The sequence below is a fragment of the Echinops telfairi genome, unplaced genomic scaffold, assembly GCF_000313985.2.
Source record: "Echinops telfairi isolate 266 unplaced genomic scaffold, ASM31398v2 ScPeMD7_7424;HRSCAF=8462, whole genome shotgun sequence".
NCBI classification, from domain to species: domain Eukaryota; kingdom Metazoa; phylum Chordata; class Mammalia; order Afrosoricida; family Tenrecidae; genus Echinops; species Echinops telfairi.
In genome coordinates, this window is record NW_022111324.1 from 31234379 (window position 1) to 31260320 (window position 25942).

Below are 25942 nucleotides of genomic sequence, written 5' to 3' on the forward strand. Positions count from 1 at the left end.
AGTGCTAGAAGATGAGCCCGCGATCAGAAGGCACTCAATGCATGAATGAGGAAGAGCTGCCTTCCCAGTAGAGTGACCCATAGTGACTTGGATGGAGTAAACCCTTCAGGACTTTAATTTGCCAATGGATCATAATTCCAAATGGGAAAAAATTGCAAGCATCTACTAGTAACTTAGAATGTGTAAAGTATGAGTGGAGGAAAATTGGAAGCTGTTAAAAGATGAAATTAAACACATAAAGCTTGATATCCTAGATATTAGTAATCTGGAATGGCCTTGTACTAGCAATTTGAATCAGAAAATCATACAATTTACTATTCTGTGAATGGTGTCACATTCATTGTCAGAAAGAACATTTCAATATCTCTCTTTAAGCACAAAGCTGTCTGTGATAGAATAATAGGGATCCGCTTACAAGGAAATCCAGGCAATATAACTATCAAGCAAAACTATCATCAACCACCAAAGATCATGATGAAAAATTGAATAATTCTACTAATTTGTTCCACCTGAGGTTTATCAAACATGTAGTTACGATGTATCGAAAATTATTGGTGATTTTTATACTGAAGGTGGAAACAAAGAAGAAGGAACATTAATTGGAAAATATGGCCTTGCTGATAGAAACAAAGCCAGAGACTTCATGGTAGAATTCGGTTTCTTCAATGCAAATAAACTTTAGACAACCCAAAGGACAACTGCATACATGGACTCCTCCAGATAAAATAGAAATCAAATTGACTATATCTGCATGATGAGACGTGGAGAATCTCAATATCAGCAGGTACAATGAGAGTGGGGCCTTCTGTGTTACAGATCGTCAACCTCATATGTATGTATGAAGAAAATCATAACAAGTCCACTAGAGCCAAAATACAACCTTGGATATATTTCTTCTGAATTTTAAAAACATCTTAAGAACAGATTTGATACATGGAAAAATAATGATAGAAGACCTGATGACGTGTAGGACGGCATCAAGAACCTCATATATGAAAAGAGCAAAAGTTCATTTAAAAGTTTGGAAAGAAAGAAAAGATCATAATGGAGGTAAGAAGAAACCCGGAAACGTGCTCTTACTTGTAGAGTAGCTAAGGCAAATAGAATAACTGACGGAGTCAAAGACCTGGACTCAAAGGAAAGCTCGAGAAGACACAGCATTCTAGTAAAACGTACAAAGTTAGAAAACAAGAGGGAAATAACATGCTCATCATGTCTTAAACTGAAAGAACTGAAGAAAAAAATCATGCTTCAAGTGTCAATATTGAGTGGCTCTATGCAGAAAATATTAAATGATTCAGGAAGCATCCAAAGAATACACAATCGCTGTACCTAAAAAAAAAAAAAAAAAAAAAAAGCAGCAGTCAACCATTTCAAGAAGTAGCATATGAGCAAGAACCTATGATATCGAAGTAAGAAATCAATGTTGCACTGAAAGCATTCGCCATAATCAAAGCTTCATGAATTAACCGATACCAATTGAAATATTTCAACAAATGTAGAAACACTGGGAACACTTATTGATCTATGCCAAGAAATTTGGACGGCAGCTATTAGGTCAACTGACTGGAAAATATGCATATTTATATCCATTCCAAATAAAGTTGACTCCACAGAATGCACTGATTATAGAGCAGTATCGTTGTTATCACCATGCAAGTAAAAGTTTGCCTAACTTCTTTTACCAACAGTTGCAGCAGTACATTGACAGGGAACACCCAGTGGTTCAGGTCAGATTCATAAGAGGATGTGGAACAAGCAATGTCATTGCTGATGTCAGTTGGATCTTAGGTCAAAGGAGAGAAAAACAGAAAGATGTTTTCTTGTCTTTCATTGACAATGAGAAGGCAGTCCCACGTGTGGCTCATAAAACTTATGGATAGCCTTGAAAAGATTTGGAATTCTAGAACACTTCACTATGCTCATGCAGAACTTGTAAATGGATAAAGTGACAATTGTGTCAACAGAAAAAAGGAATACATGGTTTGTAATCAGGAAAGGTGTTTTTCAGGTTTTATCCTCTCAACACACTTATTCAATCTTTATATTGAGTAAATAATCAGAAAAGATGGTTATATAAATGAGAATGGCATCAAGTGGAGGAAGACATTAAAAACCTCCCATATTCAGATGACAAAACCTCTCTTGCTTATTAAATTGAGGTGGTCCTTGATCCACTTGATGATGAAAATCAAACATTGCAGCTTTTATTATGTATTACAACTTACTTGTACTGAAAACAAAAATCCACACAATTGGGTCAATAGGCAACACCATGATAAATGGAGAAAAGATGAAAATTATCAAGAACATCATCTTGCTTGGATCCACAATCACTGCTCATGGCAGTAGCAATCAAGGGATACAAGGATGCATCACACTAGGTAAACCTCCTGCACCAGGCCTCTTTAAAGTGTTGAAAACAAAGAATACTTTGAGGATTTAAGGTGAGCATGAATCAAACCCTGGTAATTTCAATTGTCTCATATACATGTGAAAATGGGCATTGAATAAGAAAAATTGAAGACAAGTCAACGCATGTGAATTATGGTGCTGGAAAATAATATTTAAAGTATTATGTACTGCCAACAGAAAATAAATCTGTCTTGGCAGAAGTACAGTCAGAATGCTCGTTGGAAGCAAGAATGTCAAGACATCATCTCCTGTCTTTTGGACCAGTTATCAAGAGATATCCTTGGAAAAAGGTATCAGGCTCGGTGAAACAGAGCAACAGGGAAAAAGAGGAAATCCATTGACAAAGTGGCTGCAATGATGGACTCAAACAACAAATATCATCAAGGTAAGTGCAGGACTGGAAAGTGTTGTGTTGTGTTGTACACCAGGTTGCTTTGAGTCAAAACTTACTTGAAGGTACCTACCAACCTCAAAAACAATTTTATGTCAGGATTCTGTGTAGTGGGTTTTACCACGACTTACTTGGGCCAGGATTCTCTGATAAATTCTATGATGGGATCTTTTGTGAAGAACTGAGGCAGTGTTGTGGGAATATTGATCCCGTTCATCTGATCACAGCTTTGACACATTTGAGGGAGGTTCTTTCAGAGTACAGCTACTGTTAGTATAAATTGACAGTGTGTCAACTAGCTCATTTCCACTACTGGACTTGGATGCTACCTCTAGTTAGTCTACTTCCTATTATATTGTCTGCCGATCGTAGGAGCCATTACTGGACTTCTGATGTTGGATTAATTCAGCTGATTTCAGCATCCATCAGCCTACATTTTTCTGCTTCGTCTTCCTACTTCCTGTTGGCCATCCTCTGCAGCTACAGGAGTTAGGAGAAGCCTTCATCCTATATCTGGTCCACAGTCTTGAACCAGACTAGACTCACCCGCTCTTACAACTGTGCCAGAAGTGTCTTGATATAAATCTCTTTCTATATATAAGCACATGCATACAAGCATCACTGATTTTGCTTCTCTAGAGAACTCTAGGTTCTTGGACTCTCTGGCTTTGTATTTCAACAATATCAGATAGCTACTACAAGAAATAAGGCTTCGTTTGAGAGAAAATATTGAAACTTACAGATATCTTAATTGATACTTTGTCTGTGTCTCTGAAGTCTGGGCTCTTCTCTTTCTCTACTTTGTCTAATTAAAATAAAATCAACCAGCAATCAAACTTCCAGATATTTCCCATTCTGACAAATTTGTGTACAAATGTACGTGACAGGCAATAATTTGGAGCTTTGTTTTCCAAAATATTTTATTTATTGGTGGTGATATTTTTCTTATTTTCATTTCCATGTCATACCAAAGGTTAGTACTCCTTTCTTGAATACTAGAGACATTAGTTCTTTAAGACTACTCAAAATTGAGAACCAATTTATAAAATGATTATTTACAGTTTTACTTCTCCAAAACCACTCATGGTACCAAGTGTCTTAAGTAGGGAATTTTAGGGAAGCAAAACTCGTGAAGAGCATATGTACAAGAGGTTTATCTCAAAGAAGAGGTTCACAAAGTTGGAGACCAGTAAATGCCAATGCTATGGAACAGAATTCACACTGGAGGCTTTCACTGACCCAAGTCACTACAGTGCTGAAGAATCCAACATTTAGAAAGTAGCCAAGGAGACTTCCGAATTCAGGGCTGGCAGGGAATATGAGATATTGGTAAGAAATGTCTCTAACTCAAGTCTTAAGAAGAGAAGATAATGAGAGCTACCAGATTCAGGCTGCAAAGGAAACAAAACAAAACAAAAAAAAAACAGCTAGAGAGATTTGCCAGATGTCCATATGTGAAGTAATTAAAAACGTATTGTTATTATGGTTCCAGTTCTTGTGTACATGTTTCTGAAATCAGTCAATAGCTGCAAACAAGTTCTTGACTGATTGACTGATTTGACTGATTTCATGTTAGGGTACTGATTTAATGTTAGGGTACATTAAAAAATACAGTGTAAGCCATGGTTTCCATGGGATAAGCGGGGCCAATTGAATTCAAGGCAGCGAAATCAATTCAGAAAGCGATGGTCACTGGGTTTCTGTGTTACAAATGAGTAATCTTGATTGTTTTTCTCAAATAACTCAAGATACGCACAGGGGCTCATATGAACCTCTTTTCTGAAGAATTTGAAAACTGCATTTGTTAGAAAAAGTCCAGAAAATTTGTATAAGAAAGTTTTGTTTCTGTTTTCATCACAACAAAGTACCCGCTCATAGATTTAGGGTAGTAAGAGGTGTCCCATGAAAATTTTGTTTGGGAAACGTACAATCTTGATATTTCCCCTTCAGAGTTCTCTTTGTTCTCCATGTCAAACTGCAGTTCAAAGGAACAAGATTAGCCCCTCAAGGATGCCAAAAGAGGCATTTTGACATGAAGTGAATTAAAGAGTGCAGAATTTCAGGGAAGGGCTAGATAGGGAGGCAGACGCCATCAGAAGAATGTAGAACTAGATGAAGGATATGCCAGGAGACAATAGCTTTATATTTTTATCTAATACATGTTTTACGATTTCATAGCAATATCTTTTACTTTCCCTTGTATGTGAAACTACTACATGTTTATTAGGCAGAGAACACATAGTAGACATTTGTTATTCGCAGCCAAATTTTTAAGAGAAATTAGCAAATACTAGATGGAAAGGTTTGCCATTAGGTTATTTGGGAAATATAATAGATGAACGGGGTATTATTTCATTAGAATTTTTGAGAATTTTTCATGTGTTACTTGCATAAGTAATACGAATGTTTTTTAAATCCATTTACCAAATATACTCAACCATAGTGCTCTATTTTGTCTCCAAACTTTGAACTATGAAAATACATTGTGGAAATGGCTGCTCACAGAATTGGAATATATCACTATATGATTTCCATGTTATAAATCACGACTGAATCTTAGAGAAATTATATGACAGCAACTATATGCTTAGCTGCTAACCAATGCCTGGCAGTTAAAATTCACTCACTTGGAAGGGAGACTTGGTAATCTGTAGCCTAGAAAACGTACTAAGTTGTTCAATTCCATAATATGGTGTCAATATGTGTTACAATTTAGCTATATGGTACCAAATAACAAGAAATTAGTTCAATTTACTGAAAAATTAAAACATTCAGACATATTTATTTCTTTCTTAGTCTAAGAGAGAGAAATTTGTCAAGATGCCTTGTGATTCTTTTGTTGCAGCAATTTTCAAGCTTATAAAATATCCTTATATAAATGTATCTGGTTTTTCAACTTCAGTAAAATAACAAAGAACAAAACTGTAAATTGCATTGTGGCGAATAACAGCATGATTATAAATATTAAATGTAAATATGTATTTCTGAAAGATTAGCAATAGGGCCGAAGACATCTTAATTGAAGGAGTCCTTTGATGGTGCAAACGGTGGTGGCTTACTTGCCTCATGGCTAAAAGAAAGTGTGAAGTTGAATCCTCTCAGGGGCACCTCGGAAGAAGGGTCTGCTATCTCACTTGCTCTCAGTGTTTTTGAGAGCATTCCAACTCAGAGTAACTAAAGGACAGAGTCTCTGAACGTGCAAGACAGAAGAGTAAGCAGAGGACTGAACGATCAAGCCAGTGCTTTCTTCCAGAGTTGCAGGTGATTGCAAACTGCCTACTCTTGTGATTAGCAGTTCAACTCATCCTACTTTCTCACTAGAGCTCCAATTTCCTAAAAACCACTCCTTGAAAAACTGTAAGGAGCACACACCTCCTCTGACTCAACATGACTTGGATGAAGTCAGTGGCTATAATCAGGGGCTCAAATATAACAGCACGTGCAGCACCGAGCAGTAGTTCCTTCTCTTGTATTTGGGGTCACAGTGAGTTAGAGCTGATTCCGTGTTACCAGCAATAAAAACAAAGATCTAGGGAGTGATAGTAATGATAGCAGGATCATAATGAAACTGAGACCATTAACAGAGTCTTGTGTTTTTCTTTTTTTTAATCTGAAGTATAAAATTGGCATCACTTGAGCATTAGATTAGGAAGACGATGTGATGACTTTTTAGCATTATAAAATAATTAAAATAGTATGATAAATATTTTCCACATACCAAGTTCTATAGAAGAAAAATCAACTATTTTTGAAACTTGATGAACTATATTTTGACTATATATATATATATATATATATATATATATATATATATATATTTATCTAAATCCAAAAAAAGTTACTTTGAAAGATATTAGGTGCTATGAGTTGATTCCTAATCAAACTGACCCTATGTACAACAGAATGAAGCACCGCCCAGTTCTGCGCCATCCCAGAATCGTTACTGAGCCCACTAGTACGTTCATGGTGTCAACCCATATCATCAAAGGTCTTCCTGGTGTTTGTTGCCCTTCTACTTTACCAAACGTATTGTCCTTGTGCCTGGACTGCTCCCTGCTCACGAAATGGCCAAGTCCCACCATCCTCCTAAGAAGCGTTCTACCTGTACTTCTTCCAAGAGAGACGTGTTTGTTCTTTTGGCAGTGCATGGTACTTTCAGTATTCTTCACGAGCACTTAATGCGTCACTTCCTCTTTAGTCTTCCTTAATTAACGCCCAACTTCCCCATGAAAATGCACGCAAATTTGAAAACATACATGTGTAAAATATAACAATGAAATAAGGCTATTGAAAGGATCATACTATTATCTCTTCTGTAGATGATTCTTCTACATTTTCTAAAAAAATGCAGTTTATTTTCATAATTTATATTCTCTCTATAGAAAGTACATGAAAACTTAAGCATTAATGAATTCTATCTATGTTTATCTCACTTACTGCTAATTTTTATTTTCATATATATTTCATAAGTATGTTTTCATAACTAAGGACTAATCATCATCTCCTGGATAGTCCTGAGTATGCCCAATTCAATCCAAAGTGAAATTCCCTCAAAATCTGCTTATCTTTCTTATTTTTTCTAGTGCTGAGAATGATGCTACCTTCCACTGTATTTTTCCCAGACTTAAAACTAAGAAATGAATTAAAAGGTAACTTATTCATCTGTAATGAATAAGGCTTGTGTGTAAAGTTTGTTTGGGCTATGATTCTCTGCTTTGGCAATTATGGTAAAGTTATACCTCATGATGAAGCTTAACGTGATGTAATAACCCCCATTGTGGGATCTGGTGTGAGCTGGTAGTAAACTCTCTAGTCTATAGAATCAAGGTGCATTCAATGTTATTGCCTGGAATAAAATATTATGCACATCAGACGGTCTTAGTACATTATTCAAGACTACTTTGTGTAATAAATAGCATTGGCTTCTTGAACTTAAAATATACTGGCTAAATAAAAGTATAATTTTTCAGAAATATCAAATGTACACTTAAAGAAATAAAGAGACTTTAGAAATCCGCTGACAAAAGATAGGCATATCAAGTTAATGAACTGTGGTCCCTATAATCCATTAGCTGTCACATTGCTGTTACCTAGTGATAAAATCAATACAAGAGCTTTCAGATACACAGTACTGCTTCATTGAGAACTCTAACCTCAATATGTCATCATACAGGTATTTAAACATCAGGCAAGTTGTAAAAATGCTTCAAGTGGTTTTGAACTTGTTAAATCTGACAAAAGGTTTATATATTTTGCAGATACATTTTTTTGTCTAGATCCAGAACACAATTCCATAATATTTCAATCCATCAACCATGCTTTCTGAAACTTTCGTGAATATATTGTAACTACAGTTTTTTCACATTACATTTAATAGTAAATAAGTGCTCTGATTTAAATAATATGAAAAATGCATAACTTCCAGGGTAGAGATAAGCTTCCTAGCCATTATCTATTGTTAAAATATATGATTTCTAGTTTTATAATTAAAGATTCCTTAAAATACTTCCCTTAAATAATATGATTTACTGCACCAACACTCCCCAGAAGCATGCATCTAAAAATTATACATGCGCTTAGAATGAATTTAATTTTAAATCTGATTGTAATAGCTGGAGAAATTTTAGTTTTAAAATAAGCTGTTTTGGTTCAGTGTGCTAGGAATAAGGATTGCTGTAGAAACCTCACACATGATTTTTAGTTTAGTGAATGTAGGTGCTATTAGGAGAATTTTTGTTTCTATCATCGTCAAGTGGAAATAGATTATTTATTCGTTAGAATTAAACCATGCTTTTATTAGGATTCGTGGGCAGAACTGGAGTATACTTTGGTGTTGACAAAATTTATTCAAAGCAAAAGAACCCAGCTGCTCAGAATACCTCAAAGCGATACATCACACAAAGAAGATGATACCGTTCATTATCTTTGCTTAATTTTTTAATGTTGCATGCTCTTCTAGATAGGTACACTCTTACTGAAGTTAGGAGTCCCTGGGTGGTGGGTGCAGTGTTAGGGGTTTGACTACTATCCACATGGTTGGTAGTTCAAATCTACCCAGAAGATCTCAGAATCCAAAGCCACATGGAACACTGTTATGTTCTGTCTCAAACTATAGTCTCTAAGTTTTTAATCTATATTCTGAAACCCAATGCAATGGCTATGCAGAATCCACAGACAATATTTATGATTAAAAGGTTTATTAAGAAAGATAACAGGTTGCAATGCCTGGAGAAACGCTCGGATAGAGTTCCTCGTCAGGATATGTTATTAAGTTCTCTCAGGGCTGCTAACAAATGTTCAAAGAGTATGCCACTCTGCTGTAAACCTCAACCAAAGGTATTCAGCTTAAATTCTAGGGCTCTCGAACCTAGCTGTCTCAGTTAAAGGTCTGAGACACCCCACTTCAGTAAGCCTCCGGATGAAGGCACTCAGCACCCCCTCCATGCGTCAGCAAGCTCAGCTCCCCAATTAAATGCCCAGAGGCACCCCACTCCACAAACCAGCCTCGTGCCCCAACGCATCAGCTTTACTTGCTTTGTGGGCTTCAAAGTCCACCACTCATTCCATGCTCTAGTTCCTTGTTCTACTGCTTCTCCTCTGATATCACGGCTGCCTCCTGAGTCCAGGAGGTTCATTTCCCAGGGAGCTCAGCATCCGGAGGACATGCTCTACTCTTGACTCTTCCTTGTAGTGAAATGCCTTCTCCTACTTCTTAGAGAGTTACATTTACACTCAGTGGGATGATATTCCAATAAATCCTGTTTAAATTTTCTCAAAGGTGAATCTTACCATCTTTCTTCACAGTCATGGGTCTCAGCATAGACCCATGCAGACAAAGGTCATTTGGTGAGAAAGCCACATAAAATAAGTCACTGTCCCTAAGAAATGATTAATAGGCTAGGTAATGAGGCAATATGTTTGTATTTTATAGAGAAAACTGATCAGGACTTTAGTTGGATCCAATAAACACAAGGAAGTATTTAACAAGATTACACCCAGAATCGCTGACCTAGGTTCTTCTCTTATTATATTTTATTACACTGTTGATCTACAAAAAAGACTGCTGTCTGGTTAATTTTAGTCTGTTCTCATCCAGAAGACACTTATTTGCATATCCATATCTGATAAATATATAATACAGTCAATGATGAAAAACACATTTAGATGCCAACACACATATATGTTGCTTTAAGTTTTATAAACTAATAGCACTGGTAAATAAGTGACCGAACAAGGCATACTCTTTGGTATATTAACATTTGCAAAGGTAATGCGTGCTAAGTCTCAAGGTCAAAAACAGGTTCAAGAGAATGAAGAACGGAAACAAAGGGAGGAACAGTGATAAGCAACAGTCCACTGAGGGCACGGAGATGAGTAGGAGGAAGGAAGATGTGTATGACTGATTGAACAAAGAACCAATGACCTGCTCGGTCAACCTTCACCCCATTCCCAATAAAAATAATTTTTAAAGAGAAAAGCAAAACTGCAAGGTGGCAAATCTTATTCTTACAAGTATCTTTTAAATTCTCTGCATTTTAAACATCTATTTTTTTTAAATGATAGAAATAAAACATTATTTTGAGTGTTATAAAAACCTTAGAACCAAAGAAACTCACCTTGATTCTTATTTACACGTTTAATTTGAATATTTTATTTTTTTAAGTGGTTTTCGGTTTATCAAACTAAGCAAAAATAAAAGTTGTTATTAGTTAATTTCAGGTTGGCTATGACCCATGATAACTATGTTATTTCCAGAACAAAATATCATTGTCCATTTCTGTGCCTTTCTCAATCATTCTTCTATCTAGGCTAATTGTGGCAGACATCATGTCGATTCATTTCATGGGGCATGCCTCTCTTTTCTGCTGACTCTCCACTTCACTAAACATAATGTGTTCATCTAGAGCTTGACCTTTTCTGATGAAGTGTCCGAAGAACACAGATTCAGTCTCACCATTCTCACTTTTGAAATTCTAAAATACTACTTCTTTCCTCTTACATGGTTACCCCCATTATAGCATCTTGCATTGATGTAGTAAATAATCATAATTAATTAGTAAGTCGTGATACATTATTATTAGATATAGTTCAGAGTTAACATTTATTCTGTGATCTATAATATGGGTTTTGATAGCATGAATTCTGCCTTATGGAGTCATATAGACTACTTTCATTGCCCCGAAACTCCCAAATTCTCAATCTATTCCTTCCCTCACCCCTTCTTCAGAAACCCTGACAACCATGAAACATTTTCTGCTTCTATAATTTTGGCGAGGATCCCATGCGGCACATTGGGCTAAGCATCTCTTTGCTAAAGTTGGTGGTTCATGCACACCACCCATTACGTGCAAGCAGCCTGCATCTGTAAAGAATTTTTAGCCTCAGAACTCCTAGGGAGCAGTTCTATTCTGAATCATAAGGCTGAAATCCCTGTAAGTTCGAATTGATTGGATGACAGTAAGTTTTTTGCAGTTATATTTTGCCATTTTTCAAAATGTCATATAACTAGGACCATTGAGTTTCTTAGGATTGAATTTGATCAATGAGAACTATATATTAAGATTCCTTCATGCTTGTTTTCTTATGGCTTGATATGTCAGTTTCTCTAATTGCTGAATAATAGCTCATTTCTGATTTATTTAGGAGGCTTGTAATACAGTTTCTCTATGGGATGAAGATGTAGAAATCTTCCTTTATGAGATTATACACTTGGAAACCCTATGGGGAAAATATATTCCATCTATAAGTTCACTATGAAGAGGAACTGGCTTGAAGTAATAGGTTTTATTATTTTTAAAATCTATTGAAGAACACTTGGTTTGTTATAAGTTTTGGCAATTCTGAATAAAGTTGATATAAACATTTGCATGCAAGCATATGTGTAGGTAGAACATTTGTAAAAGTATGAAAGTGTACTATTGCTGGATTGTATATGATAAATATGTTAATTTTGTCATAAAATTCCAGACTGTCTTAAAAAGTAATTGCATCGTTCTTCAGCACTACAACATTGCATTTGTGTTCCTGCTACCCCACAGCCTTACTAGTATTTCATATTATCAATGTTTTGAGTTTTATTCATTATAGCAAAGGCATACCAATATCCTATTGGTATTTGAATTTCATTTTCCAGTGGAATATGTTGTTAAGAACTTCACAATTTCTGTTTACATATGCAAAGTGCATCAAGTATGAAGAAGTAAATTCATAAAAAAAGACAAGGGGGGGAAAGACCAATGTTAATGTTAACAGAGACTTGAAACACACTCTTGTAAAATATCACAGCTTGAAAAAATCTAGGTCGGGTTTTTGTGAGTCAGAATGAGGTGGGTGACTAGGTTTGGAGTTTATCAGGAGACCGAGAAGGGTCTCAAGCTTGGTATAGTCAGCAAAAAAGAAAGAGGAAGATCTTGAAAGAGTTGGGCTGACACCGTGGCTGTAACTGTGCGCTCAAACAAAACCATGCTTTTGAGACTAGTTCAGGAGCAGGCAGCGTTTGTTCCATTGTACGTATGCTAAGAGTATAAACTGACTTGATGGCACCGAATGACAATGACAGAGCGTCCTTGGTGAGGTGTCTATTATGATTTTTATTTTAAGCAGTCTTTATTCATTTCATATAGAAGTCCTTTATCAAATATTCATTACAAATATACTTTCTTAGTCTATGATTTGTCTTTTCTTAAAAAAAACACCCCAACAAAACAAAACTAAAAAACTCCCTGCCATCCTATTCATTCTGAATGGTAAGGTCTAGATGGTAACACAAAAGAGATTGTAGGTGACCTTGGGTTTGAACTTCTGATACACAACACTAAAAGTAGAATCCATAAAAGAAATGTTAAAGAATGGTTGTTGTATTTCCAAAGTCATTGCCAAACCCAAGGTCACATAGGTATTCTTTTTTATTCTGATATACATGTTTTATAGATTTGCATTTCATTGTTTATGTCGGTGATCCATTTTGGATTAAAACTTGTGCCCCAGAATGACACAAATTTCATTAACTTACATTGCATCGGTCTACTAATTCGTGTTTAAAGTTTATTTTATTTTTTTAGGAAATTATCATAATTATAAAGTGTACTACTAGGGGAGGTTGCAATTATGTGTGTTATTTAAAAAAATACCTGGTTAAATAAATAGATCAGTGATTAAGTATATTTTAAATATGCTTTTGTATTTTTTGTTGTTACTTGCTAACAAACATACAACTTCCCTTATATGAGAGAGCTTCCAAAGTTTTGGAAAAATGGACTTATGAGACAATAGACTTTTCCACACATTTTGAAGTCTGGCATGGTGACAGAAGCTGCAAAGAGCTCCTAATAGATTCAACCCCATTCCTGAAACTGAATCAGAGATTGCATATGACCTTACTTTCTCAGTTTTAAGGGAAGTTTGTCTTAATAGCTGAGCAAAACATGTGCTCTTTCCCTATTATTTTTACCCTGTCTTTGACGACTTCTGAGTCACCTATTTCTTATCCTCTGGTGCTGTTCCACACACACACACACACCTTCCTCCCTCATTTTGCTCTTTCTTCTGTTTTCATTTCTCTGTTCATAAGACAATAATGAACTATGTACCACCAAATCTTCTGCTCTTTTAGGCTACAAAATGCCTACACTTTAGGATTATTATTAAAGCAGACTATACTTATTTGGCATTTATACAGAAAGATGTGATGTGTTAGGCTGTGTTTTCTACAGAAACAAAACCAGTAGCACTCCTATGTATATATGAAATAACTTTCTACTGAAAAATACTTTTATATTAAGAAAGAGTTCTAGCAAGGCCAGCTTCAGTCCTGGGGTCCCATGCTAGACAGACACCCTCAGACTCACACAGCTGCTGGTGAATGAATCAGAAAGGCAAAGTGGGCAGCAGGGAAAATACAGGCCTGTGGGTGCAGAGTAGTTGGATCTAAGGGTGGCAGGAATATGGCAGTGCACCTGATAGCTCTGGGAGGGCATGACACATGGATGTGTCAAGGAACCAGATGGAACCAGATACAGAATTTAAGCAATCAGGAAGGTGAAAGGCAAGAGAGGGCTTATTGCTCCAGGCCCCACACCAAGGGTGTGACTGGACAGGTTTTTTGGACTTCACCTCTATCTCTACACCATCAGGTTAATATAAAATCTAATTATCACACTCATTAAAATAAACATTCCTTTGTAAAGGAAGCAATGAGAAACAAATTTCATCTGAAAAAAATCTCTTTACTATTTTACTGTGGAAATTTTCAGCTTTTAATTATAGTTCTTCTGTTTCTATTGTGGAAAACTCATTCAAGTGATTTATTTTTCAGAATTACCTTTTGACCCCAAAAAGTTAACAAAAGTCTTGTAAATCATAAAAGTCAGCATTATTGGATTGTGATGGTGTTACATTAAATCAAGGTTACATATATTAAACATAAAGCTTACTCATAATTTATTTATTAGAAACCATACATTACTATTTATTCATGTTAGTGAAATATAGATGAGAGGTGAAATGAATTAGTTATTAATCACTGCCCATTAAATGAATGTTAATGTTATAGTTAATGATTTCTCCCCTAATTTTTAAAAAAATTCAACTGAAAATTTCCTTCTATTCCTGTGTAGTCTTGCTATTGCATTATATTATATGAATCTACATATGTATTATTGGTCTTTCTATTAGACTTATGGAAGGCACACCTTGTATAATAGTCTAAGCTTTTTCTATGAAACATTTTTAAAAATTTTTTAAGATTACCTCATATCTTGTAGAGTCAAAGAGAATGGAAGATGAAAACAAATATACCCTGGTTATTAGTAAAACTCAGCAAGCTGAGAACGCAGAGTCAAAAATAAGGTAACACTAAAAATAACAGGATGTGTATAACTTTATTTGGCATTGTTTTGCTTTGGCAATGTTTGATTGGCTTTTTTTAGAGCAGCTTTTTCTTATTAAAATATAGACAACATTTAAAAATACATGTTTGAAGGCAATGGTAAATTACAAAGGCAATGCCAATTAGCTGGGCTACAGTCTTGGATTGGTGAAAAGTTTATGTTAATGTCTATGCTCTTTGGAACTGTGTTGTCTGCTGAGATGATTGCTGATTTCAAAAGGGTAGCAGGTGGGTGAGAAGCTAAGCAGAAGCTTCTACAGTCTCTTAGAACTTCAAGGACACACTTACCAATCATGATTGTATAAGCTTTCCAAGCTATTGACTGAGATGTGTAGAGGCCACACTGGTTTGAAGTGTGAAGTACAAATAGACTCACCCACAATGACTACAGCCTTACTTCACATCATCTTAAACTCCAACTGGGATTTGTGATATGGTATTCCTCCTAGTCTGAGAGAAGTTGCCTATAAAAAATAGTTTAAAATATTTTCTGCAGGAAGATGCCATTCTGATTCCAGAAATCACTCATATTTTAAAACTGGTGTTAGTTATTTAATAAAAACAATTGTTTAGAACAGCGGTTCTCAACCTGTGGGGCACGACCCCTTTGGGGGTCAAATGACCCTTTCACAGGGGTCACCCAATTTATAACAGTAGCAAAATTACAGTTATTAATTAGCAACGAAAATGATTTTATGGTTGGGGGTCATCACAACATGAAGAACTGTATTAAAGGGTTGCAGCATTAGGAAGGTTGAGAACCACTAGTTCAAAACAAAACAAAACTTGTGAATAGAAGAAAATGCAAAATAAAAATGATAGGAGATAATATTAAAAAGGAGATCATATAATGGAGTTTGCAATGACTATGATTAATAAACCTAGGAAGTTATGAGACAGTATACTTTTTAAATGTTTGAAAAGATAAATAGAAAGCAAATAGTTACTATGAAACTGAAAAATATAAAATTTAACAAAACCAAATGAAAAAAAACCCACCGTAGAATAAATTCTGAAACATAGTACCCTATAGGGCAGGGTAAAACTAGCCCCTGGAGCTTTCTGAGACTCTAACTCTTTGTGGGAGTAGAAAGTGTAATCATTCTCTGGGCAGCTGGTGGTTTCAAACTTCTGACCTTGTGAATAGCGGTCCAACATGCAACCACTTCACCATTAGGAAGCTTCCATGTATGATCTTAGTATATAGATGGTAACAGTAGAGGAGAGAGAAAATGGACTATAAATTAATTTTTTAAAAATATTCAGACTAAAGAATAGAAAGAAAAACTGAAAAATACAGAAAGAGCACATGAGATAGATAGAATATTGAGCTAGCAAACAAGCAATTGCTGACACAGAAGACCCCAACCCTAATGCTGAGGACCTGATTTCAACTGACAGTGACATAGTAGGACCGGGTGTTTGAGGCTGTCAATTTCTCCAGGAGTAGGACATTTTATGTTGCTCTGACATAGTAGAGGGTGGGTTTGAATCACAACTGGCAGTCCAATGCTTAACTCACTGTGTCACTAGGGAAGTGCCAGAAAGATATAAAAACCATTAACGAAGAACTTGTCCGGCGAAATTTTTGAAGATGGCATATATATATGTGTATATATATATATATGTGTGTGTGTATGTGTGTGTGTGTGTATAAAGACACACCCCGATTGACATAAATGAATACAAAGAAGGCCACACCTAATCCTAATAAAGAAAAATTATGAATCATATCTATTTTTTTAAAATACTTTCCAAAAAAACTTAAGAAAAATTAAAAGCCTAGAAAAAATGAGGGTGGGGGAACAAAAATAGGAAAATTAGTAGAATTGAACAAATTTACCTTATTAAATGGTACCATAAATATCTTGTAGGGTTTAAATTAATAAAAGTAAAATATTAAAATGCAAACTGATTTCAGCAGTTTTAGGAAATATTAATGGTTTTTAATTGCTTTAAAATACTTGAGCTAGCCAAGACACTGTATTTCTAATTTTGACTAAATCTTATAAATAAAATATGTATTTTGTATTGTTTTAATATTCAATGAAAGCATAGACTATAATGCAAATTAATAGAATTAATAACAAGAACCAATGAAATAATGCAATAAAGATATAAGATGATGCCAAATATATAAAAATAAAAAAGATTGAAGATGTAGAAATAAAATAATTTGAAGTAGACTTATACCTTATATATTGGTATTCACATCAAAGTAAATGGAGTGAACATTAATTGAAATTATCAAACTACACAAAGGGTAAAATCAAAAATACTCCACGATTTAAAAGAAACATACCTTATTGTGGGGATATAGATAAGTGGCATGAGGGAAGAAAAGAATGTTTTGCTGCAATACATTGTTAACTTAATATCACCCTTTTAATCATGCAATGTCTTGAAATTCCCACAATATTCAGGCTTAGGGTTATGCAAATATGGAGCTTTTGGTCCACAAAGTGGCTTAGACAATCTGCTAATTATGTAAATGATGTGCATGGCACTAATCTGGGTCTGGAAGCTGGTAAATAAGATATATGGATCCCTAAAAGCAGAAATGGTCAGTTTTTTCATTCCCCCAGCCTTACAAAGAGCCTATTCAGAAGCAGAAAAGAGGAGCTCCCTGTCACCAAGAAGACCAGAGTGTAACATGGTTCGTTTGGACCTTCCTGGTGCCAAGAACTTCTTAGACCTAAAAGACAAAAAACATTGTAATATACCAGAAAATACAGCAATTAAATAAGAGCCGCAGAATGAGGAAACCAGTGTGAGATAGTGCTGAGCTTCCTAACTAAAGAAACAAAATCACTAACGCAACACCTTGGACCATATGCCTGGGAGTTGAAAATCCTGAGGTCTCAGACAAACTGATTTCTTCCCCTGCCTTGCCAGATCTACTGTATTTCCAATTTGTTAGAAAGAAGTACCTGATCAAGCCCTACCAGACCTCCCACACCCTCCACGCCATCGATTTTGGATCACTTGTTGTTCCCTTGTCCCTGGGTTTGTTAACACCCACTTCCTTTCCCTGGCTCCCCCTCTTCTGTCCCTCCAGAACCGTTGGTGCCGTTATTTTCTCCTCCAGATTGTTTATCTTGCCTATCTGCCAAGACAGAGCAAAACAAAACAACAAAACAAAACAACAAGAAAGACCCCAAAAAAAGAAAAAAGAAAAGCCTTTAAACAGTTCAAGGCCTGTTTTTTGATGTTTAGGAGTGTTTTCCAGTCAGGTCTTATGGGGTGCCATGCCCTGGCCCCAAAATCTGTTTTTGGTGTTCCCTGGGGACTTCGTTGCTCTGGCCCACTTGCTTTTCTGTTGCACACCTTTAGTGTTTCACCTTAGTGTGGTGGGGTCAGATCGAGCACAATTCCTGCACTTTCTCTCCAGTGCTGTATCCCGTAGCACTATGAGTCAGTGAGGGATGTGGTGTCTCACAATGGGGCTGGCCCTGTGGTCCTCTCTGTGGTTAAGGTGTTCTTAGAAGGGAATATTGTCCTCAAAGAGAGGAGGGTGTAGGAGGCCTGGTCGGGCTTGATCAAGGCAGTGTAACCGAGAGGAATTACTGAAACCCAAATGAAGGCTGAACATGATAGCGGGTCAAATGGAAAGTAAAAGGATAAAGAGGGAAAAACTAGGAGACAAAGGGCATTTATAGAAGTCTAGATACAAGCATGTACATATGTAAATATATTTATATATGACAATGAGAAAATAGATCTATGTGCATATATTTGTAGGTTTAGTATTAAGGTAGCAGATGGACATTGGGCCTCTACTCAAGTACTCCCTCAATGCAAGAACACTTTGTTCTATTAAACTGGCATTCTATGATGCTCACCTTCCCAACACAATCACTGAAGACAAAATGGGTGCATAAGCAAATGTGGTGAAGAAAACTGATGGTGCTCAACTAGCAAAAGATGTAGCATCTGGGGTTTTTAAGGCTTGAAGATAAACAAGTGGCCATCTAGCTGAGAAGCAACAAAGCCCACATGAAAGAAGAACACCAGCCTGTGTGATCATGGGGTGTTAATAGGATCAGGTATCAGGCATCAAAGAACAAAATATCATATCATTGTGAATGAGGGGGAGTGCAGAGTGGAGACCCAAAGCCTATCTGTAGGCAACCGGACATGCCCTTTCAGAAGGGTCATGGGGAGAAGATGAGCCAGTCAGGGTTCAGTATAGCACCGATGAAACTTACAACTTCCCTCTATTCCTGTAGTGCTTCCTCCTCCCTGCCTCCCCGCCCACCCCCACCCCCACGTGCCCACTATCATGATTCCATTTCTGCCTTACAAATCTGGCTGTACTAGAGAAAGTACACTGGTACAGATCAGAGCTGGAAACACAGGGAATCCAGTACAGATAAACCCCTCAGTACCAATATGAGAGTAGCAATACCAGGAGGGGAAGGGGGAGGAGAAGGTGGGAGATAAACGGGGAACCAACCACAATGATCTACATATAACCCCCTCCCTGGAGGACGGACAGCAGAAAAGTGGGTGAAGGGAGATATTTGTCAGTGTAAGATATGAAAATACAATAATAATTTATAAACTGTCAAGGGTTCATGAGGGAGGGAAGGAGGGAGGGGAAAAACTGAGGAGCTGATGTCAAAGACTCAAGTAGAAAAAAAATGTATTGAGAATGCTGATGGCAACAAACATGTAAATGTGCTTGACGCAATGGATGTATGTATGGATTGTGATAAGAGTTATACAAGCCCCCAATAAAAATGATTGTTTTTAAAAAGGGAAGAAGTGCCTGGGTTACCTCTGCCCAGTTCCTTGTGGCCTCTCTTCATACTTACATGTTGGAGTCCCTGATAGTATAACAACTTTATGTCATGACTCATGGTTCATTGTTTAAAGCCAACAGTAGGTCAATTACTGCCTTGAAAAGTGTATGTACTTATACAAATATATTATATGAGGATGGGGAAATAGATCTATGAGCCTACATTTATAGGTTTAGTATTAAGGTAGCAGAAGGACATTGGGCCTCCACTCAAGTACTCCCTCAACACAAGAATACTTTCTTCTAGTAAATTGGCATTCTATGATGCTCACCTTCCCGACACAACCGCTGAAGACAAAACGGGTGAATAAGCAAATGTGGTGAAGAAAGCTGATGGTGCCCGGCTATCAAAAGATATAGCGTCTGGGGTCTTAAAAGCTTGAAGGTAAACAAGCGGCCATCTAGCTCAGAAGCAACAAAGCCCACATGGAACAACATATCAACCTGTGTGATCACGGGGTGTCAAACGGATCACTGAAGACAAATGGGTGCATAAGCAAATGTGGTGAAGAAAGCTGATGGTGCCCGGCTATCAAAAAGTATAGCGTCTGGGGTCTTAAAGGCTTGAAGGTAATCAAGCGGCCATCAAGCTCAGAAGCAACTAAGCCCACATGGAAGAAGCACACCAGCCTATGCAACCACGAGGTGTTGAAGGGATCAGGTGTAAGGCATCATCAGAACAAAAAATCTTACCATAGTGAATGATGGGGGGAGTGTGGAGTGGAGATCCAAAGCCCATCAGTAGGCCACTGGAGATCCCCTTGAAGAGGGGTCTCGGGGAGGAGAGGAGCCAGTCAGGGTACAATGTAACAATGATGAGAAATACAATCTTCCTCTAGTTCCTAAAGGTTTCCTCCCCGCTCCCACTACCATGACTCGAATTCTATCTTGCAAGACTGGCTAGACCAGAGGAGATACACTGGTACAGATAGGAACTGAAAATACAGGGAATCCAGGACGGATGAGCCCTATAGGACCAGTGGTGTGAGTGGCAAAACAGGGAGGGTAAAGGGAGAATGGGTAGGAAAGAGGGAACCGATTACATGGAACTGTGTGTGACCTCCTCCCTGGGGGACAGACAACCAAAAAGTGGATGAAAGGAGACGTCGGACAGGGCAAGATATGACAAAATACCCATTTATAAACTATCAAGGGCTCATGCGGGAGGGGGAAGCGGGGAGGGAGGGGAAAAATGAGGACCTAGTGTCGGGGGTTTAAATGGAGAGAAAATGTTTTGAGAAACGATGTACAAATGCGCTTTGCACAATTGATGTGTGTATGGATTGTGATAACAGTTGTATGAGCCCCTAATAAAATGTTAAAAAAAAAAAAAAGAAAAGTGTATGTACTTTTGAGTCAAGTTTATGAACTTATGAGTTCAAAAGTCCCAAACGCACTGCTGATTATAGCAGTGTCTCTACCACAGACTGTCATTGACAAATGGAGGTTTATGAAACCTCTAACCCAAATGAAAAATGTAGATGAGTGAGTCCCAAAGGAAAGCTCTCCTGAGCACCTTGTAGAATCGTCATGACATACTATTGTAGTCGCACTCAAAATGAGCAACCCTTCTGCAAATACGTGGATGGGGTGAATATGTAGAGACTACAATGGTGCAACAGACTAAAAGGCACACTAATTGATGCCTTTGTTTTTAGTCATTGACAAAGAGTAGGATAAAAGCCCTTGACATTTTCTCTTTGGGAATAAAACATTGTGTTCCTTTTTCTACTGTGCCCAGGGATTTCACTAGATTTTTGTAGTTTGCTTGTTATCGGTCAAAAGGTAATGCCACAAAGGGCTCTGAAAGGCATCCAACCCTTGCTAAGAAGTGTCCTTCTCTGGGGCAACCATTTTATCAGTATAATACCAGGGTAGGACCCTTTAAAAGCAGAACACTTTCCATATCATAGCTTATCTATTGCTGGGCAGAGAACCAGAAAATGTAAATATCTTTCTCAGACATTATAAAATTTTCCACCTAGAGGTAAACTGATTTTCATCATTAAGGTAGAGTGGGATGGTGTAAAGAATTTTGAAATAATTAGTTGTTTTACACTAAGTTCCAGTGATGATCACACAGTGTCTGGTACCACAAGCATCAGATTGCATTATGGTGTTCTGTTGTCTTTGGCAGACTCCATACAATTAAGGCTAAACAAAGGGAATATTGGATTATTGATGTGTGAACTAGATTCAGGAAGAATTTGGCTTTCTTAAACTTGCCAGTACAGCTATTTATTTATTTGTTTATTTATTTATTTTTCCCCCCAGAATCCAATGTTGTATGAAAACAATATTGTTTTGTACTAGGAGTTCCTAGCTGAGTAGATTTTCAGTAACCCTTGCATCAGTATGGGCACCTATGATTCAGAATAGATTTGCTGGAAGTAGGTTTGGTTTTTGGTTTTGTGTCCAAAAGATCCAACCAAACCAAGCCCATTTCTAGAAACAATTCATTATGAATTATCACTGCCCTATAAAACAGAATAGAACTGTCCCATAGGCTTTCTTTCCTACATGTCCAACTAAATGACGCTAAAGGTACTAGTTCCCATCAGGAATTGGTGGTAAAGGTAAGAGGGACAGGTTCACACAAGTAATATATTCAGCAATGGGAGCTATATTTTCACTCTCACTGTAATCTAGTCAATTCCCACTCACAACAATGGAGAATTGTAGTACCATGAGGGGACTTATTCTTTGAGACAAGAATCTTGGTGGGGTTCTTTCAGACTGTACAGCAGAAAGCATGACCTTTTTACTCCTGACCTTGGTTCTCGAGGTTTCAGGTCTCACAGTAAGAAGTGGACCAATGATGAATCCACAGCCATTACTTATAGGAAAGCTGATGTTCACATGTTTCTGATTATTGGTGTGGTTGAACCTATGACTTTTCAGTTAGCAGGAGAGTAATTAACCACGGTGCCACCCACTTTCTGTGAAAAAGGTTCAAGAAGTAAAATTTTCTCTCAATGTCCAGTGAAATTTGACATAGACAGGCCCTGGAGCTCCCTGAGAACAGAGGCACTGCACAGTGATGCCTGGCTGTGTCTTTGTTAAGCTGAGAGTTCCGAGAAAGTGTTGGTGCTGCTCTCTGACTTATCTCTAGACTCAATGGAAGGGTTGCAGGGAAAACACACTTGTGTCAGTCATAGGGGCTAAGCATTGAGCAAACACTAGAGGAACGTTTCCTTGGGGCTTGATATCTGAACATGAATTGATTTCTGGGAAGCCCACTGAGATAGTTTATTGTGCCAGCCTGGCTGATAAACACAAGTGGGATTAACTGAAGGGCAGAGAGATAAGGGGTGGATTGAGTTAGTTAATTGTGCCAACCTGGCCGATAATCACACGTGGGGCTAATTGAAAAGCGGAGGGATAAATGGGTGGTGAGCCTCGCCTTTCTAGTTCTCGGGTCTCTTGCTTTGTAATGGTCATACCAGGGTGCAGCTGCCTTAGCAGTTCCCTGCTTCAGCTTACAAGATTGACTTCCTACAAGACATCCTCAAGGAGAAGCTACATGGACCTATCCCGATGCAGCCCTGGGTGCTGGAGCAGCCGTGTGGAGACCCCTGCTAGTGCTGAGATGCTTATTCATTCACTGACTCAGCTTTCCTCCTGCAGTCGGCATCATTGCCTCTGTTTTGTGAGGTGGAGGACTTTGTGGACTGGTGTTGGGTTAATGGGTTAATGTTGGACTTGTGGGCTTGGGCAGCATTGGGTTGGGATGTTTTCGTGATGCACACTTTCTTTACATAAAACTCATACATGAGTTGCTGTGGAATTGTTTCTCTAAAGCACCTAGACTAATACACCCACCAAGGAAATCCCAAGTCAAGGTCATGTGGTGAGGCAATATTAACTTAGGAAGAACTCAGAATTGATTGGAAGGTATGTCTGGGAAATATTTTCAGATTTTTTTTTTGGCCATTTAATAGCTGATTTTAAAATTCAGACTTAAAAGGAGAGATTTTGCTTATTGTCATATTATTTTTTCTTTTGTTTCAACCTAATGGTAGTTTACTATAGGTTTAGCTTTAAGGATTTGGATATCTTCATTCATTATGCATATCATCTACTTTTTAACATCATAATTCTCTTTCCCCCCATTACATCAAAATTAACAATGCTAGGGAGTTTTGTTTTGTTTTATCATATTTTAAATTTATTGTACTAGAGTGAACAACAAAAATTAAAATTCTACCATTCTCTGTGTAATATTTCCCACTCTAGTGGAAGTAGTATTGGATAACTTTCCATACTTATAACCTTTCCAAACACTTATCAAGTGTAAATGGATAATTAGTTCCATAAAACATAACAATGTGTTTTACAACAGAGAACCTTGTCATTACCAGAATCAACATTGAATAAAAATTAATCATGCTGATAATATATAATAATTTACATAGCCAAGAAATACCGTAGTCAAAACATGGAAATTAGCTACTGTAAATATTTTCACACAATTCAAAAATTTACTAGATTTGATTTATTGCTGCTGACCAACATGATTGTAGCTTGTTCCTCTGTGTCAAAATTATATTCTTTAATAAGTATAAATTCTGAAGAATTTACTAGGTTTATCATGAGAGTTTTGAGATATTGTACTATCATTTAACTTGAATGAATCAGTATTCACATGATAGCTAGAAAAATGTATTCTATGGATTGTCTCCCCTTTACATTTTACATAAATGATCTTTGAGTAAAAACCAAATAAACAAAAACTTAGCCAGAGCTAATATTCTACAAATATGCTAACATTCAATTTCCCAGAATATCTTAGATCAAAATACTCCATATAAAATGCAATTAATCACATCATAAATTAATAGACTCTTTGTGAACTAAATGTATAGGAAAATTATATTTTCATTCTGCACAATATGTTTAGATGAATAAACACATACTGTTACTTATTAATGCCCTTCAATAATTATACTATGCACAACAGACATAGAACACAAGAATTAAATAATTCCTGTACAACGTAAAGTTAGCAGAAACAAATTCTACTCCCATAGTGGCAACACATCTGACAACGATGTGTACAATGCTTTACTACATGTTAGTCACCACCGTCATCTGTCATTTTCTCATACTGTGGTAGCTTGAGTGTCGCTGTGATGCTGAAAGCTAGTTACTGGTGTTTCAAATGTTAGCAGGTCACCCAAAGTAAACAGGTTTCAGCACAACTTCCAGATTAAGAGCAAGGAATCAAAAAAAAAAAAAAAAACAAGAAAAAAGAAAGAAAGAAAAGCCTATGACTAGTTCCAGTTCAGTCTGCTGACCTTTATGAATGTTTCCCATTTGGGTCTGATGCAGTGCCAAGCCCTGCCCCCTGAATCAGAAGTCTATCTTCAGAATTCCTTGGGGACTTTGTTGCTTTGCTCCCCTTGCTGCTTTATTGTGCTCCCTTCCTGTTATGTTCTGGTGTGGGATGATCAGACTGGATACAATTCCTGCACTGTGTCTCCAGAGCTGCCCCCCCCCCCAATCCCGTAGTACTGTGGGTCAGTAAGGGGACGTTGTGAGTTGTGGTGCAGCTGACCATTGGCTATTCTGAGTGAGAATGTCATCCTCCAAGCTTGGTGGGCCAGGATGCTTCTCCCTGTGGTCTGGGAAGACCTGTCCCTCTCCCCAGGCTTCATATTCAGTGCTGTCCTCTGTAATGCATTCTTCTGGGGAGGGGGTTCAACATAACTGGTATAGGGGCCAGCCCTGCAGACCTCTCTGTTAACTCACTGCTCCGTGCCAGTATGTTGCCCTCAAGGCTTGGAGCACCAGGTTGCGGTCTGGTCCCTTTCTCACTTTCCCATGGGGACATAAACAGTACCCTCCCCACGGTGGAGAACTGCCCTGCTCCCCAAATGCCATGAAAAAAATAGGTTTTCTTCTGAGCCAAGTGTGTGGATTGGACCTACCGTAGTGGACTCATGTTTTATTCATAGGCTATTTTTTCCTTTTTTTCATATCTAGCTAAATAAAACAGGCAGGATAAACAATTCCCAGGAGATTGTTCCAGGGGGGGCAGGGGAGTAGGTGGGGGGAAAGAGGGGAGATCCAACAAACCCAGGGACAAGGGAACAACAAGAGATCTAAAATCAGTAGAGGGGGAGGGCATAGAATGCCTGGTGGGTTTGATCAAGTGCAATGTAGCCGAGAGGAAGAATAGAGAGGCAAAATACATTTATAGAGGTATAAACATAGGCATGTACGTATATAAATATATTAATACATAATGAAATGAATATAGATCTGTGTACATATATTTATAGTTTAAGTAATAAAGTAGCAGACATTGGGCTTCTACTCAAATCCTCCCTCAATATATGAATGCTTTGTTCTAATAACCTGGCATTCGGTGATGCTCACCTTTCCAACAGGATTGCTGAAGACAAAATAGGTGCATAAGGTAATGTGGTGAAGAAAGCAGATG